This window comes from Pyrus communis, chromosome 16, assembly GCF_041283825.1.
Source record: "Pyrus communis isolate YQ-2024b chromosome 16, ASM4128382v1, whole genome shotgun sequence".
NCBI classification, from domain to species: Eukaryota; Viridiplantae; Streptophyta; class Magnoliopsida; order Rosales; family Rosaceae; genus Pyrus; species Pyrus communis.
Window position 1 is genome coordinate 24305901 of NC_142580.1, and position 6526 is coordinate 24312426.

The following is a 6526-nucleotide window of genomic DNA, read 5'->3' on the forward strand; positions in this document are numbered from 1 at the left end:
TTTATAGCAAACCAAATGAAAGCTACACCATACACTTACTTCACCTACAACATCCACCTACTTCACCTACAACCTCCACTTACTTCACCAACCTCACACACTTACTTCACCAACCTCACACACTTACTTCACCTACAACATCCACCTACTTCACCTACAATTGACATTGATTTTCAACACTCCCCCTCAATGTCAGCTCTCATTCTTTGCACTGTGCTGAGCAGACAGCGAAAATTTTCGAGCTTGCCTGTACTTAAACTTTTTGTGAACAAGTCCGCAACTTGATCATTCGTCTTGACCTGTCTCATCTCAATCTCTTCTTGTAGAACCTTTTCTCTGATAAAGTGGTAGTGCACTTCCACATGTTTAGTTCTTGCATGAAAGACTGGATTTTCCGCCAAGCGAATTGCCGATTGGTTATCACAGTACAATGGTACTGGATAATCTACTGGTTGATGTAGATCACTCATCAACTGTACTAGCCATGCATTCTCTTGAGCTGCCATTGCTGCTGCTCTATACTCTGCTTCTGTGGTTGACAAAGATACCGTTGGCTGTCTCTTGCTACACCAAGAGATGGTTCCAGAACCAAGCTTAAACACATACCCAGTTGTTGATCTCCTGGTGTCATGATCTCCCGCATAGTCAGCATCACAGTAACCAACTAACTTGCAGTCTTCACCTTTCTTGTACAAAAGACCATAGTCAATTGTACTCTTCACATATCTCAGTATTCGTCGAACTGCTTCCAAGTGAGGCTTCTTTGGATTTTGCATGTACCGACTCATCACACCAACTGCATAAGAAATGTCAGGTCGAGTCAAGGTTAAGTAGATCAGACTACCTACCAATTGTCGATACATCGTCGCATCTTCCAAATCTTTTCCTTCATGTGCACTCATTTTGACATTTGGCTCCATCGACGTAGAGATCAGCTTGCATTCGAGCATTCCGAACCTCTTCAATAAATCTTTGAAATATTTTTGCTGACAGAGAAATATTCCTTCTTGTGTGCGATCAATCTCTAGACCAAGGAAGTGCTTGAGTTGGCCAAGTTCCTTCATCTGGAAACGGACTGATAGATTCTCCTTCGTCTGAAGAATTTCTGCCTCATCATCACCGGTTATGATTAAGTCATCCACATACACTAACACAATAGCTAGCTTTCCTTCATTGGCTTTGACAAACAAGCTGGAATCTGCAGGTGTTACTGAATAACCACTTTGTGTTAGAAATTCAGCAATCTTACAATACCACGCCCTGGGTGCTTGTTTCAATCCGTAGAGTGCTTTCCGCAGTTTACACACATATTCAGGATGATCTTGGTTCTGAAATCCCATTGGTTGGATCATGTAGATCTCCCGATCCAGCTCTCCATGAAGAAAAGCATTCTTCACATCCATCTGCCACAGATTCCAGTCTTTGTTGGCTGCAAGTGCAAGTAAGACTCGTACTGTTGTAAGCTTCGCCACTGGACTAAACGTTTCATCATAGTCTACTCCGTACTGTTGAGAAAAACCACGAGCTACTAGTCGTGCCTTGTACCTCTCGATTGACCCATCTGGACGGCGCTTTATCTTGTAAACCCACTTGCAGGATATGGGTTTCACATCTCTTGACTTTGGCACGAGATCCCAAGTCTGATTTTGCTGAAGTGCATCAAGCTCTTCTTTCATAGCTGTCATCCACTCAGAACTCTGCAATGCTTCTTCAAACGTCTCAGGTTCTATTGCAGTTGTTTCTTCAATTATGGCTGCATTGGCGTATTTGGGATTTGATAGGAGCATATTCATGCGACTTAAATGGCTTGTTCTCGTGCATTTACGTTATGTTTCTCTCGTTATTTTAGTCCTTTATGCTTCTTTTGTGTGTTTTCAGGTTCTAAGGGCCTAGGGAGCAAGAAAGTGCATTTTGAGGCCATTTGGAGCATTTTTGGGCATGGATTGGATAGCTTATCCATGGAGCCAAAGTTTGGACGAATTTGAAGGCCTTATTTTCACTTTGGACATAAAACAAAGGGCCTAGCCCATTCTCTCTTAAACCAACCCCAAGGCCATGCATTTCCTTCCAATTCCAAGACCCACAATCACTTCAAAGGCCATGCAAATCCATATTCAACACCTTAAACTACAACCATGCATCATTACACCACCTTCTCCATCTTTATTCCACATATAATTCACCTTAGCTATCACATTCACACACATGCAATTACAAAACACCATCAAAGCCGTGCTTCCCCCTTTGTTCCCACCAAACACATGCACTCAAACAAAGCCAACCTAGCTAACCCTACATGCATTTTTTATTCACTCTTCATCATTGCATACATCACCAAACACTTCCATTGTTGCCGTGCCTTTCCCTTCCATTTTCTGCACCTTTCCTCCTTGCAATTCCACATGCTTTCATCATCATAACCCACCTACAATCCACCTAATTCACAAAGCTTTTCCCAACAAACAATTTCACCAAACACATGCACCAAAACCTTCATTGCCGTGGGTTCCCTTGCCTTTCCAGCATTCCCCTTGTGCAATTCCAGCTTTCCACCCACTTTCCTAGCTATTTTTCACATGCATTGCAGCCACATTCTCACCCACTCTCTCCCTATATAAACCACACACACTTCATTCATTTGTCATTCATTCACTCCCCATTCAATTCACATCTCATTTTCATACACAACACACCACAAATACCTCCATTCTTGCCGTGCATATCCCTTCATTTTCTGCATATTTTCTCTTCATTCCAACCACTCCTCATCCCCCAAAAAACTCACCTTAGACCTTGTGCTACAACAACGAAGAAGAGAAGAGTGCCTAAACGTTCATACAATTCAAGTTTGAGTTGTTGGAATGTTTAGGTGTTTCTTTGATTTCAATGTTTAAATTCAATTTTCTTTGTTTTGTAATGGAAGAGAAGAGTGCCTAAACGTTCATACAATTCAAGTTTGAGTTGTTGGAATGTTTAGATGTTTCTTTGATTTCAAAGTTATGAGGAACTAAACCCCCTTTAGCTAGGGGGTGATTCAAAATACATGTTTATGCTTGCAATATGAATTGATTACTTTTGGTTGGAATTTCATAAATTGTGGATTCAATTTGTTTAACCATTTGAATGAATATGACGCTAGAATATAAGTGAGTTTCACCTAATAGTTACGAACTTATATTCACAATAGTGGAGGTTGCTTATAAACAATCGCGTTAAACGAATTCTTGGCATAAGTTTCATGCGTATTCCATAGTAACGAATGCCTCGTCAACACTTATAATTTTCATTGAACTTAATGATCTTTGTTGAACGTCTCTATCATGCGTATTCCATAGTTAGGGACTTTGATTGAGAATAACTTGGTTGAAATGCGTATTCCATTCAATCTAACGAATCTAGGGAAATCTAAAAGTTAATATAAGCGGACCTAATTAACTTGGAGCATTGAGTTTCATAATTTATCGAAAGACCAACCGAAAATCAATCTTGTATGCAAGTGTAACATGTGTGGAGAAAAACCCCTTAGCTATTCCATCATCCATATTTTCATCACATTCATCTTTACTATCTGTTTTAAATTATAATCTGTCCGTTTAGTTTAATCTCGTCCAACCACAATCCCCCCCTATTTTGTTAAGTCTTAATCATTTGATTTGTCTTATTTTATGTTTTTAAGTATTTGGAGTCTTTTGAACTTGTTTTGAGTCTTTTAGTTTGTCTTAGTGTTTTAAAAGTTAGTTTTATTTATTTGAGTCAAGTGTTTAGCATCCCTAGTTAATCCCCGGTTAGAACGATCCCTACTTACATCATTACTACAATTGTCACAAATAGGGTTTAGTTTGTGTGCGTATAAATATCGCACCAAATTTTGGCGCCGTTGCCGGGGATTGGCAAAGTTGCTAATCCCTTGTCTTGAGTCTTGTTTAAATTGTTTAGTTTCTGTTTTGTTTTAATTTGTTTTGCACCGTGTGTGTGTTTTATTTTCTTACTTGTGTGCAGGTACTAGTTTATGACCCGTATCTCACAACCTGTTCGTGAGCAAATCTCCGACTTTGACGGTGATTTCGAGAGGACTTTGAGAAGGAACAAGAAATTGCAAGAGTCTAATCCTCCTAGTCCCGAACCTGAAGTAGAAGAGGAAGCCACGGATTGGGTTAAAGAGGAAGTACCAACCATGGCCGTGGACAATCGAACCATTAAAGAGCTTTCTGCCTCAGGTTTGGCCAATGCAACCCCTCTTTGCATTCAATACCCCGCGGCTGCCCAAGACAAGACCGATGAATTTGAACTCAAATCCAGTTTGTTACACCATATTCCAAAGTTCCATGGCTTGTCTATGGAAGACCCCAACAAACACTTGAAGGAGTTCGAGGTGGTTTGTTCGAGCATGACCCCCGTCAATGTGGATGGGAGTATATTGAAGATGAAGGCCTTTCCATTTTCACTTATGGACAAGGCCAAAGATTGGCTCTATGAACTAGCCCCGGGAACTGTGACTTCGTGGGAGAGTATGAAGCGTGCTTTCTTGGAGAAATTCTTCCCTACTTCGAGAGTGATTCTCCTACGGAAGAAAATTAGTGGTATTCAACAGAATCATGGTGAGACATTCCCGGCTTATTATGAGCGCTTCAAGGGCCTTGTAGCTTCATGTCCTCAACATCAAATGAAGGAGGAACTTCTCCTTCAATATTTCTATGAGGGCCTCCTTCCTATCGAACGTCAAATGCTTGATGCATCAGCGGGAGGAGCATTGGTGGACAAAACACCAAGGGATGCCAAGATTCTCATAGCCAACCGAGCGCTCAACGCTCAACAATATGAAGGAGTGGGTCAAAGGGAAGCCCCACGGCAACAAAGTGTAAATGAGGTGAGTGCTATTTCTGAAATTCAATCACAACTTGCTAATCTTACTTCTCTTGTTTCTCAGGTTGTGATTGGTCCAAAAGCACAAGAACACCAAGTTTGTGGCGTGTGCTCAATTCAAGGGCATCCATCCGACAAGTGCCCTCAACTAATCGAGAATGGTGGGTGGGAATCTGCCAATGCAATTGGTTTCCAAGGACAAAATCAAAACAACCCATACTCGAACACTTACAATGTCGGATGGAGGGACCATCCAAACTTCAAATGGAGGGAGCCACAACAAGCGGCCCAACAAGGAGGATTTAGGCCAAACCCCCCTGGTTTTTATTCCAAGCCGTATGCACCCCAACAACCCCAACAACCTTCGGCATCATCTCATTCAGGTACGTCCTTGGAAAGTGATCAAGCTATGCAATTACTAACCTCTATTTCGCAGGGATTACAAAATCAAAACAACCGGATAGCAAATAACGAGAAGGAGATGATGGATATGAAGAAACAAATAGGGCAGATTTCTGAGTTCCTTGGACAGATTAGAGAGCAAGGAAAGCTTCCTAGCTCAACCACAGTCAATCCAAAGGGAGGATTCGAATCCGCCAAGGCCATCACCCTAAGGGGTGGAAAAGAAGTTGGGACCGAGCCAAACAATCCCAAATCTGCCCAGAAAGTAGATGAAGAGACGACACAACCTGAGGCAGATCACCCTAACTCGGCCAAATCAGGTAATTTAAGTTCAAATTCATGTACTTCACGTGCTAATCTGCCCAATGTACCTTTTCCTAGCAGGTTCATGCAAGAAAAAAAGGAAGAAAGCGAGAAGGACATTCTTGAAATGTTCCGGAAGGTGCAAGTGAACATACCGCTTCTCGATGCAATCAAACAAGTTCCAAAGTATGCTAAATTCCTCAAGGACCTATGCAATACAAGGAGAAGAAGGGCAAACAAAGAGGTAGTGAAGGTAAGCGAGAATGTGTCCGCTGTTTTGCAACGTAAACTGCCTACCAAGTGCAAAGACCCCGGTAGTTTCACGATTCCTTGTGTGATTGGACATAATCGTTTTGAACATGCCATGCTTGATTTAGGTGCATCCATAAATGTCATGCCTTATTCTATTTATGCATCTATGAATTTGGGTGAATTAAAACAAGATGGTGTAATTATACAATTGGCCGATCGTTCTAACGCGTATCCAAAAGGAGTTTTGGAAGATGTGCTTGTGCAGGTGAACCATTTAATTTTTCCGGCTGATTTCTACGTCCTAGACATGGAGGATTCAGCCCATTCTACATCTTTGCCGATTCTCCTTGGTAGGCCATTCATGAAGACGGCCCGAACAAAGATTGATGTATACAAAGGCACCTTGACAATGGAATTCGATGGGGAAGTGATTGATTTTAATATTTCTGAAACTATGAGATATCCCGTTGATGACCATTCTTGTTTTTCCATTGATGTTATCGATTCTTTGGCGTAGGTATACCTTGAAGAATTGAACGAGGACGCCCTGGAAACAACCATCACTAAGGCCATAGAGCGCAAAAATGAAGGATTTGGGCCAATGCAAGGCCACGGCAATGAGGAGGAATTCTTTGCAATGGGTTCTAGTGAAGAAATAATTGAGGTTGTGGCAGCCCTTGAGTCATTGCCACAACAATATGGTAAG